The sequence below is a fragment of the Perna viridis genome, chromosome 9 (assembly GCF_037379345.1).
Source record: "Perna viridis isolate PV_CMFRI_1.1 ecotype Kerala chromosome 9, ASM3737934v1, whole genome shotgun sequence".
Classification (NCBI taxonomy): Eukaryota; Metazoa; Mollusca; class Bivalvia; order Mytilida; family Mytilidae; genus Perna; species Perna viridis.
The window spans coordinates 13,776,180-13,789,033 of record NC_142453.1 but is presented as its reverse complement, the minus strand read 5'-3'; the positions used below and the strand labels follow the sequence as shown (position 1 = coordinate 13,789,033).

Below are 12,854 nucleotides of genomic sequence, written 5' to 3'. Positions count from 1 at the left end.
TTAAATGTCGGGAAATTCCCATTCTCTATTTTTAGCTCATTGACATGTAGGTGGTGGTGTTTGTTGAAGTACAAAGATGTAGACGTAATATAATGTTTGCGAATAATCTATTAGTGTGTCCATGCACCATTTTTGTGGTATATATTCTTCCTCAGCAAAAACTGAGTGCAAAAACATCACGAATGTAACACAAACAAGATAATGAAAGTAAGTTTCAATCGTACGAGAAGGGACGTAACTAAGCTTCCTAACCAGTTTTTAGCACCAATTATCAGAAAGATTTTGCTGCATTTTGAGCTTCTTTCAGAACAAAACAATGGCAAAATTAATACACTATTGATTTAAACCAAATTTATATGCTTGTTTGCATTATGAAATAAAATTTGCAACATTACTCGATGATAGAATTGCAATCATTGACGGGTATATAAGCTAAATATCTAGTAATGTCATTGACACAGTATTTATTGTTGTGCCCTTACTGCCACTTGCTGTGGTGGTAGGTTCTGATTTTATCAGACCGGATTACTCTCGTTTTCTGGCCATTTTTGACCGGGTTTCTTGGGCCTGTGTGTGGCAGTTTTGATCTGGTGATGCTGCATCAGTAGAAACAGTTATTAAATTCAGAACTAATGTAATATAGATAGGCAACTTGATAACGCTGATTCTTTTAATGATCGAACTCCTATGCATAATTAAAAGGAAAAGAAACTTCATCCCAGTTGATATCATGTTACATAAATTAACGAACTCTATTTGACCAATGTGCTTTTAGAACGTTCGCAAAAGTAGCCTTCACAAAGTTTATTGCGCTTGTGAACATGTATAGTGTGCATATCAAATCTGCACAAGTGTATCTTTATGTAGCAAAGAATCATATTGGCTTATTTATACATAAACCTTTCACAGAAACTTGTTGAGTTTAATGTTTTCATGAGTTTTATATGTTGATCTTTAAGATTTGAAATTTCGGGGAATTCCCATTCTCTATTTTTCTCTCATTGATATGTAGGAGGTGGTGTTTGTTGAAGTACAAAGTAATAGATATATGATATAATGTTTGCGAATAATCTATTAGTGTGTACATGAACTATTTTTGTGGTATATATTCTTCCTCGGCTAAAACTAAGGGTAAAAACATCATTAATGCAACACAAACAACACAATGAAAATAAGTTTCAATCGTGTGAAAAGGGACACAAGTTAGCTTCCTAGCGAATTAATTTCGCACCGATTTTCTAAATATTTTTGCTAGATTTTGAGTTTCCTTTAGTACAAAACGATGGTAAAATTACTACACTATTAATTTAAAACAAAATTTATGTGCTTGTTTGCATGGCTAAGAAAAATTAGCGACAATAGTGGGGTCGAACACCGATAGAATTCCAATCATTGTCGGGTATATAAGGTAATTATCTAGTAATGTCATTGAGACAGTGCCTACTATTGTGCCCTAACTGCCACTTACTGTGGTGGTTGGTTCTGGTCTGATCAGACCGGTTTACTCGCTTTCTGGCCATTTTCGGCCGAGTTTCCTGCCTCTGTGGGGCATTTTCGATCGGTTGATGCTGCATCAATCTGTAGAAACAGTTATTAAATCTAGAACTAATGGAATATAGATATGCAACTTGATAACGCTAATTCTTTAAATTATTGAACTCCTATGCATAATTCGAAGAAAAAAACATTTCATCCCCATTTGTATCATGTCTGATAAATTAACGAACTCAATTTAACCAATGAGCTCTAAGAACGTACGCAAAAGTAGTCCTTCACAAAGTTTATTGCGCTTTTGAACATGTATAGGGTGCAAGTCAAATCTGCACAAGTGTATCTTCATGTAGCAAATAATCATATTCGCTTATTGATACATAAACCTGTCACAGAAACTTGTTGAACGTAATTTTCTGGTGAGTTTTATATGTTTATCTTTAATTTTTGAAATGACGTGAAATTTCCATTCTCAATTTTTAGCTCATTGACCTGTAGGAGATGGTGCATGTTGAAATTAGTTGGCTGATTTTTCAACTAATATTATTGAAAAAACATAAATTTCTGGTATTTGGACCGTTTGATTAATAATGCTATGAATGATGACTAAGCAAATTTACGGTTAATACTTTATTTTGTTTTTTTCTAAATCAATGAGAAGCAGTAGCTCGAATTAATATACCACATAAAAAGTCAATTCGCCGAAGCACTGTTTATTTTCGTAGTCCCCTAGCTGCTTTTGATTATTTTGAATCGCGCATCTTTGGCGGGGCAACTCTATTTTTGTAACTTATTTGTAATTAAAACAGATTTTGGTTGTATACATACATTATTTGTTTGAGAATGTTCTGCATATACAAACAGAAGAGAGTTTTGAAGCTGTTCCGGGATTGAAATTGTTCGACTGTAAGGTCACGATTTTAGAAGTTTGATTTCGAAATCATCAACTACACCGTCTTTAAAACAAAAAGTGGAGTACGATGTTTTACTACAATATTATACCTAGTAAACATTGTTGAAGAGTTTTTATGCGGCTGTAACCGAGTTACGTCATGTATTTAAATATTTTGCGGGTTGCTATGTGAAAATACAAGTTTTGAAACGTATTAAAGCATGTAAAATAATTTTGTTCTCATTTTGTAAATCTGTGCGGGGTTCCGCGAGGGTCTGTCTAAACACCGCTTAGCCCGGGATGGGAACACTTATGTGTGCATATTAGTATCAATAGACAAAATTTGAATTATGAAGATGTTGTATTTCGATTTTTGTAAGTATCGCTGCAGCAATTATTGATTTAAACGTGTTTTAAGATATCATAATGACACGTGCCTGTATATCCAAGTTCAGTAGACCGTGAAGGATTATCACACCTACACATTTTATTACTAATTATTAATTGGTGTAAATAACAAAGTAAATGTAAATTATTTTGAATGATTTATTGCAGCTCTATATTGTATAATAACATGTAAAACATCAACAAAATAAAGACATTTGCAGAACTATTGTCATGTTAAAATCTTGGCTTTGTACGGCAGTTTCTAGGTCTTATTCTTTGGTATGGTTTGGCAGCAAGTCTTTTTGGTTGTGGAACTTCAAAGTTTTTATATGAAGACTTAATGCTGGTATTCTTGGTGGTAACATCATTTAGAAGTCTATGCAACAGGTCGTTCTGTTGTTCTTGTGTTTTGGTTTGCCAACTCTGGTAACTATGTCAGTGTTTTCTGTAACGGCCATACAATTCATAATTCCCACTACCGTAAAGTGAACGTTTTAAGTCTATGAAATGCACGGTAACAATATCATGTAAGTCTTGTATCAAATTCGGAATTGACTTTGGTTGCCAGTTTACTGCCTTCTTGAAGACGTGATTAATGGATTCGCAGTTGTTGTTTGTCCATAAACGATTGTAGTCCAGTTGCCAGTTTGGAATGTTAACATAATGAAACAGTCTGCCTTTTAAACGGGTTTGAAAATACGAGTCAAATTCAGGGTAGTTTCTGCTAATATCTCGAGCCTTGATATGAAAATCTGAGGGATCTATCGCCGATGTCAGTCCGTTGGGCCCAAATAGGTTATTTAGAATATTTGTTCGCAATTGGTCGTTGCATCCAATTTTATTTTTAAGGTGATCGGAAACATTGTCTTTAATGTGTTTAGTGCACAAAAGTCGTTCTATGTTAGGAAAGACACTGTCAATTGCTTTTGTCAAACCACTCTCATCGTCGGTTCCAATTCGTAAATCGATGCATTTCACACTTTCCTGAATGCGTGCTTTTACATGAGATAAAAATGTGTGGTACGAAAGGAAATAACCTTCCCAGTGTAAGAACATAAGGCCTATGAAAATCGGATGATCACCAGTTTCTTTTGACACCACCTTCTTGTTTTTGTATACTAGATTTGTGACATAAACGGCGCCAAGGTTAAAAGTTCTATCTATACCTAGAATGCAATCTTGATCGGTCATCAAAAATTGTTTCAAATCATCTAGTTGCTGTTTAGTGTAACAAATAATGGACGGGGGTTTGTTGTTGCCGTGTGTATATACCACTTCTTGAACAAAGCTGTCATTGTTTACCATCGCCAAAACTTCAATAATTTCATCAGCAACGTTTCCAATGGCAGAGGAAGACGATTTCTTTTTTTCGTTGTACTTCTTGTTTCTTATTTGGTGTCTGTCCCTTGGTGCATTGTCTGAATCGGTTAGAACGAGATTTTTGTATATCTCAGAAGAAGACTGTCTCTGTTCAATGCCTGTTTTTATCTTATCAAAAACCTCTGGTTTGGTTCTGATGTATTCTTGGGACGTGTTTTTGGCATTGCCATGTGGCTGACCATGTCGTGGTGATGTGCCGATATATTCTATTACGGCTACATGTATATTAAGTAATTGATGCTGTGGTAAGGTTTCGAACCAACTCACTCGTCGTTTATATGAATTATCACGTTTTAGCGTTGAATAATACCGATGAATTGTCACAATGTTTTCAGGTTGAGGATTGTAAGGTGTATATGTTTTTTTACCGTCGGTTTTAGTTTGGAAGCAATAAACGCCGTCTCTCAGAAAAGTCCACTTTAAACTGTTGTCAGGTGAAACAATAAAATGTGTTTTTGTAGTTCTACCACTGTGAGAGTCCCATGCCCCACAATCATCAGAAAAGTTACTGTTTTTAGAATTTTGACAACGGCTTATATTGACACTGTTATTTAGTAAAAAGTAAACGTTGTCCTTGTAACCATCAGGTATAGATTCTACAACTGTCTGTTTTGTTTGTGTTTTAGGAACGAAATGAATAAAAGAACAAAGTCTTACTGGTCAAGCATCGGACAAAAATCAAACTTAGTTTTCAGAAGTTATTCAGATCATTGCGTTCTTTTAAGGGGTATATTTCTGGACAAAAAAGAAACAATGATCAAATAAATCTTACTAACTGAGTTAATTTCCAATGTGCAACAAGACGACGGGCGATACATTGGGGGCGATATATATATACTCAGCGGTCAGAATTTGTTCAGATATTTATTTCGTTCCATATCTTATAATTTTATAATTTATATTGTAAATACGGAAAGTGATAAATGCATTACCTAAAAAAGAAACAACAATCTTTCATCTAAATTAATAATAATTAATATTTATATATATTTATATATACCTCTTGCAATCTATGTAAGACCATGTCATAATCAACGGACGTAGTGATCCCCAAGGACGCCACATCTCGTATATTTTGTGAAATTTATATTGTATATTGTAAATGCGCTTGCTATGAATGTCCAGAATACCGATGTTCCATATTTAAATGATATTTAATTTTACTAAAAAAATATTACCAAAACAAGAAATCTTTTTAATATTGCGACAAAAAAAGACTGTTTTATATTTTATTCTTTATCGTTCTTTGTCTAAACTTAAAATGTTTTTATAAGATGAACATCAAAGACCATTTGTCCAAGCTAGTGCACATTTATGTTTCTCCAATTCTATTGAATAGGTCATTATTGCATATAATTGAAGACAAACAATTAATCATAAATTAATTGACAAGCCGTATATTGCTTGATTAACTTGTTAATTTGTATACGCATGATAGCACACGAAATTGCCGACACACAGACAGCGCGTGCCGTTTTAAAAACCGTTTTTTCCTAAAATATAACAACAATATCTCTAAACAAAGTTCAAATATATAACCATATCTGACATATCTTTTCATCCCAACCTTCAAAAATATAGATATTAATCAATATTTGGGGCTAAGTGCACTTAGTCGGGGCTAAGCGGTATTTAGACGTACCGGTTCCGCGATAGTTTGCGAACACAAGCAAAATTTATTATGCAGTTCGTGATTAAAAAATAGCCTGCAGAGCACAAGAATATTGAAATTTGTTAAAATATTGGTGTGAAGTCTAATTTTTTTTAATTAAATTTAGATAAATATAGATAAATTGTAATTAATTTCATTATTCCGAAATTCAATAAATCTAGGATAGTTATATATATTATAACATCCGAAATCACACGTGCGTAGTTTACAGCCGGAGATGTCATGATTCATTCCTTGTAACCGGATCTTTTGCGCCAACGGAATAAAATATATATCATAAGAGTCACATCATTGGCACAATAGACCTGTAATTTACGTGGAGGTCTTGGTTGGAACTAAACATAGTAATATTCAAAATACATGTACTCTAAAAGATTGTTATTGTTAACAATAATTCAAATTTGTTGCAGATCGGGTGCGCCAAGGACTATTTAGTTAATTATTGTGACTTAGGTGATTTATTGCTTTAGAAAATACGAATTTAATGCCGTTTCACTTGATTTGAAATGCTTATAGTACGTTAATTTTGTCAAATTTTTATGCAAAATTGCCAAATCCGCCACTGAATTATTTCATTTACACTTCGTGCGCTGCATCATAAATATCTTCATAAAAAACCATGACAATTCCCCGGGCGATTTGCTAACTCAATTCTACTTAAATACTGAAAATACGGGGGGAGGGGGTGTCATGTTTACGGCAATATGGTCGTCGGAAGTAATGTTACGTATGACATTGTACGGAGTTTTGTTATTTCAAGTTGTATGAATATTTTATTCATACAAAATTTCTTCATTCGTTTATTAAAGACAAAGATATTTATAGAAGGCGGCAGAATTATGGACACACGAAGCATCGTCATATGATGTAGCATATATGCAAAAAATAAAATATAATAAGTAAATTGGATTTATTTGACAGCAGCCTGTAATTCTTTCCAATGAGGTAGCAGTTTACAGTGTCCAAAAATAGAAAAAATAGTCCGAATCAGATAAATCCCCTGCAGTGCGACCACGTGTGCTCTGTACAACGATGTAAGTGTCTCAGTAAGCTCCTTCGTCAAGCTGAGGAAGACATCTTGTACATTTTTGTGATATGGCAAAGTATTGTTACATACGACTCAAACAGCATTCTTTACTATATATATGTATATTGACAGAACCGACAGCTGAGCTGTGTAATGTTCAAATACACACACCGCGAGCACACACCACGTGCTGATTGATGGACGCTCCAGGGCACTACCTGTTAATTACTCAAATGAAATAAACATCTTGTTCCTAATCATGTAGAGCTGGTTAAATAGAGCTCAAATTAAGAATTTAAGTGTCTTTGACCTTGAGTTTTTTTTTTGTTTTTGTTTTGTATTGTTTTGTTTGTTTTTTTTTTTTTTTTGGGGGGGGGGGGGGGGTTAAATTTCGATGTGATAGGGCTGAGTCGCTGTGCTGTTCCACCTCCACTGTCCACGATTTTTGGGGGATAAAATTAAAGGCTATTCAAATTTAATTTGTATATAATTCATATATGTGTGATATGCACAAACATGCCACAAGTTGAAAAACTACTGCTTGTATACAAAACATCATGCATGTTTTTTATATTACTCTTTTTCCGTTGCGCAACAAAACTTTTTTATTGCAATACAAAATTTGAACTATATACCTAAATTTCTCAGTAAACAGAAAGGACAACTCAAATATGTATGTCGGTCATTTTATAATTTAAAAAATCGCAATTTTAATAAATCATACTATAATATCATATACATGTATGTTAATATTTTTTCTATTTTCAGATGGACATAATATGTATTGATTTGATAGGTGGCCACTTTTATCTATTATAATTAAAATAATGTTATAATATTGAAATAAAAAATACAAATACTAGGATATCAGCGAGTTTTGAGTTCGAAGGAGCTCATGTGCATTTTGTCAGTATATCTCGATTTTGCTTCCATATTCTGTACATATATACTCTATGCCAACTTTCAATTTACTTTATAAAGCTGTGATATTTAGCTTGAGAAAAACTTCAACAGCTGAGTTTTGATTACCATGAAACACGCGGGTCATTAATGACAAATTGATAGATTTGTAAAAGATCACATACCCATAAAGATCCATGTTTTGATATGTTTTTGTAAGAACACTCAAGTATAACAGAGTTAATAGTGGTAACAGAGCTACTTCAATGAGGCAATATTTGATGATGAGAAAAGCTTAAAACAACCGGTTTCTATAACAATTTTCTGTGAAGTTTTCATTTGAGCTTGCAGAAATACCACCTAGAAATCACGGACCTCGCAGAAATTCGCAGAATAAATACGACTTTTAATATATTAAAGGGTTGGAAAGTTCGTATAGATTGAATGTAGAAGCCATTTTGATCCATTCCAGCTGCACGTCTGTATGTACCTTGATATTGGCCCAATTAGAATTAAACCTACCATTTGTTTCTATAGATTTAATGTAGAAGCCTATCTTACCTATCGTCACTGCAATTACATGTTCTAATTGTTACGCGGTATTTTAATAGGCATTTCTCGTACTGTCTTTCCGTAGCCAAAGAAAACTCTGATCTCACTGACCTAACTAACTGGTAAAGCTGTAAGATTCCCGCTTTTGTACGTAGTTTTAATGTTACACATCAAGTTCAAGATCAACAATTTGGTAATACTAGCCTTTTTGCAGTAGCATTAAACTATCGCACAAAATCTTCTACCAATACAAAGACTATAATGAGTTTGTTAATATTCGACAGTGAGTTGATGACAACCATTCCTGCTCTATAAAGATAGTAGAATTTCTGCCAATGTAGAGTACGTATGTCGTAGATTTTATACATTATTGTACTTGGCAATAGATATATTAACTTGGATTTCTTGCTTAATTCTTTTATTGTATAACTTTATCTTCGTATTCTTTGCATGACGGTCATGTATGGTACTGTCCACCTTGCAAGATTTGTTCTACACTAAATCCCAACGAAAGGATAAGTCCCAAAAGTTGAAAGTTACTATAATACCTGTAGAACTTTCAAATTATGTAAGGCTGTTCTACGGCGAGTGAACAATTATCTAGGACAACGTCTACTTCTCAAATTTTAAGCCTCTTTTATTACTGTGACTACGTAAAGTCCTCTGCTACAGTCTGTACTCTGTTTTTTAGAAGCACTTCAGAAAGGTAAATCCTGATCATTCATTGCCTGCTTAACGTAAAACTTGTAAGCAAGTGTTTCTAGGATAATCTTTTGAAGAAATGTACAGCAAAATATGTTCCATTTTCTGTTTTATTACTCAATTAATTTTCAAATATAATCTGAAAAATTTACGACAAAGTTTCAAATTTATATCTATAAATAATTGTATACATCGATATATCTACACAATATTGTAAGTGCGGTATTATCCGACTTTGAATACACTTATTAATTTTCTATTTTTTAAAATCTGCGCGCAGAATTCTTTAAACAATATACATTTAAAAATGTGTTTTTATTTTAGTTTGCTTTTATTCGAATTGAAAACATTGAAATTCAAAGTGTAGATTTGAATAGGAGTAAATAAAGAATAAACAATTAGTATTTAAAACATAAATAAGATTATTTTTTTTTTACATTCTATTACGCTTTTCAAAACTTGTGAAAATGCGGCACGTTTAATAGCGGTAAATCAATTAACGGTACGAATGTTTGAATGTGATGTTAATTGCCGTGTTCATTTCTAATTTGGAAATAATTATCACGTAATTAGAACACCTGCAGGGTCAAATTTTACAGGTAAGGATTGCCTGTAAACAGTTAAGGAACATCGTGATGACGATCAACGGGTAGAAGGTTTGAAGATAAAAAGTACTACAATCTAATTAGATAAGTAAGTTGAGGTGAAACGTAAATACAATTAATCTATATTAAAAAAAGAAGTTTTTTAATTATTACATTGATATTACGTTAAACGGATTTTTTTTTATTATACGATAGCCGCGACTCAACCGCGAAACAGAGATTACCGAGGAGACCCACGAGGAGGCAACGCAACTCCACCTCAACCGCGTTTAGGTGAGAAATTAAAATCCGCGTTGCGCCCACTGCGAATAATCCATTAGTGTGGACATGTATTAAATACAGAACTAATGTAATATATCTAGGCAACTTGATAACGCTAATTCTTTAAATTATCGAATTCCTAAGCATAATTCGAAGAAAAAAAAACACACTTCATCCTCATTTATATCATGTCTGATAAGTTAACGAATTGAATTAAAACAATAAGCTCTAAGAACGTGCGCAAAAGTAGTCCTTCACAAAGTTTATTGCGCTTGTGAACATGTATAAAGTGCATATCAAATCTATACAAATGTATCCTAATGTAGCAAAGAATCATATTTATACATTTACCTGTGACAGAAACTGGCTGAGTTTAATGTTCTTGCGAGTTTTATATGTTGATCGTTTAGTTTTGAAATGTCGGGAAATTCCCATTCTCTATTTTTAGCTCATTGACATGTAGGAGGTGGTGTTTGTTGAAGTACAAAGAAATAGTCATAATAATATGTTTGGGAATAATCTAATAATTAGTGTGTCCGTGCACCATTTAATGTGATATATATTCTTCCTCGGCAAAAACTGAGTGCAAAAACATCACGAATATAACACAAACAAGATAATGAAAATAAGCTTTAATCGTATGAAAAGGGACATAACTAAGCTTCCTAACCATTTTTTTACCACCAATAATCAGAGAAGTTTTGCTGCATTTTGAGTTTCTTCCAGAACAAAACGATGGTAAAATTACTACACTATTGATTTAAAACTAAATTTATATTCATGTTTGCATGACGAAGAAAATTGGCAACAGTAGTGGAAGAGTAATCAAGGGAACCAAGGTTATAGCGGTAATCAAAAGAATGTAATCCAGGGACAAAGACCGGACATGGAAAGCAGACAAACACAACAAAGAACATAAAGTAACTAAAATCATACATACAAAATAACAAAAGTAAATGAGCAACTCGGACTCCACTAAAAACTGGGAGCATGGACCAGGTGCACCGGTAGGGTAAGCGTCCTCTGCTTTTCTAGAAACACCCGCTGAGTCGGGTATATAATCTAATTATCTAGTAATGTCTTTGACAGTGTCTACTGTACTGCCACTTACTGTGGTGGTTTGTTCTGGTCTTATCAGACCGGATTACTCGCTTTCTGGCCATTTTCGGCCAAATTTCTTGCCTTTATGGGGCATGTTCGATCGGGTAATGCTGCATCAGTCTGTAGAAACAGTTATTAACTTCAGAATTAATGGAATATATAACGCTAACGCAACTTGATAACGCTAATTCTTTAAATTGTCGAACTCCTATGCATAATTGGAAGAAAAAAAACATATTTCATCCCCATTTGTATCATGTCTGATAAATTAACGAACTTAATTTAACCAATGAGCTCTAAGAACGTACGCAAAAGGAGTCAGTCCTTCACTGATTTTATTGCGCTTGTGAACATGTATAGGGGTGTAAGTCAAATCTGCACAAGTGTATTCTTGTGTAGAAAATAATCATATTCGGTTTTTTATACATTTACCTGTGACGGAAACTGGCTGAGTTTAATGTTCTTGTGAGTTTTGTATTTTGAGCTTTACTTCTGAAATGTCGGGAAATTCCCATTCTCTATTTTTAGCTCATACAATCAATTGATAGTTTTGCACCCGAAAAAAGTTATCCATCCATAGAGAATTTAAATTTTTTTTACATGATTTTTTCAATTTTTGTTTTTCCGTCAACACTTCAAAAGTTAAAACACCTTTGCACGGTGGAAATCGATCATTCTACGTATTTTCAAGGACAAAAATGGGAAAAATCATCAAATTAAAATGCACATTTTATTTAGATCATAATCACCAAATTTCCAACAATGTCCCCAACGGGCGTCTATACAATCAATTGATAGTTTTCCACCCGAAAAAAGTTGTCCATCCATAGAGAATCTTAATTTTTTTACATGATTTTTTCAATTTTTGTTTTTCCGTCAACATTTGAAACGTTGAAACACCTTTGCACGGTGGAAATCGATCATTCTACGTATTTTCAAGGACAAAAATGAAAAAAAATCATCAAATAAATATGCACATTTTTTTCAGATCATAATTACCAAATTTCCAAAAATGTCCCCAACGGGCTTCCATACAATCAATTGATAGTTCCGATAGTTTGCACCCGAAAAAAGTTGTTCATCCATAGAGAAGTTTAATTTTTTTACATGATTTTTTCAATTTTTGTTTTTCCGTCAACACTTTAAAAGTTGAATCACCTTTGCGCGGTGGAAATCGATCATTCTACGTATTATCAAGGACAAAAATGAAAAAAAATCATCAAATAAATATGCACATTTTTTTCAGATCATAATTACCAAATTTCCAAAAATGTCCCCAACGGGCTTCCATACAATCAATTGATAGTTTCGATAGTTTGCACCCGAAAAAAGTTGTTCATCCATAGAGAAGTTTAATTTTTTTGCATGATTTTTTCAATTTTTGTTTTTCCGTCAACACTTTAAAAGTTGAAACACCTTTGCGCGGTGGAAATCGATCATTCTACGTATTATCAAGGACAAAAATGAAAAAAAATCATCAAATAAATATGCACATTTTTTTCAGATCATAATCAACAAATTTCAAAAAATGTCCCCAACGGGCTTCCAATATAATCAATTGATAGTTTTGTACCCGAAATAAGTTGTCATTCCATAGACGATTTTAATTTTTTTACATGATTTTTTCAATTTTTGTTTTTCCGTCAACACTTCAAAAGTTAAAACACCTTTGCACGGTGGAAATCGGTCATTCTACGTATTTTCAAGGACAAAAATGGGAAAAATCATCAAATAAAAATGCACATTTTTTTCAGCTCATAATCACCAATTTTCAAACAATGTCCCCAACGGGCGTCTATACAATCAATTGATAGTTTTCCACCCGAAAAAAGTTGTCCATCCATAGAGAAGTTTAATTTTTTTACATGATTTTTTCAATTTTTG

At 33.2% G+C, this 12,854-nt stretch overlaps 1 long non-coding RNA gene and 1 pseudogene across 1 annotated transcript; both read right to left on the bottom strand.

The window, feature by feature from the left end:
• Positions 1-2,833: 2,833 nt before the first annotated feature.
• On the bottom strand, positions 2,834-7,938 carry LOC148606870 (uncharacterized; annotated as a pseudogene).
• A 335-nt stretch (positions 7,939-8,273) lies between these two features.
• Positions 8,274-10,284, bottom strand: LOC148606869 (uncharacterized). The gene is made up of 2 exons (XR_015915564.1): positions 10,221-10,284; positions 8,274-9,142 (listed from the first exon to the last, which is right to left on the bottom strand). It is a non-coding gene; the product is annotated as an uncharacterized LOC148606869 (long non-coding RNA).
• Positions 10,285-12,854: the final 2,570 nt, after the last annotated feature.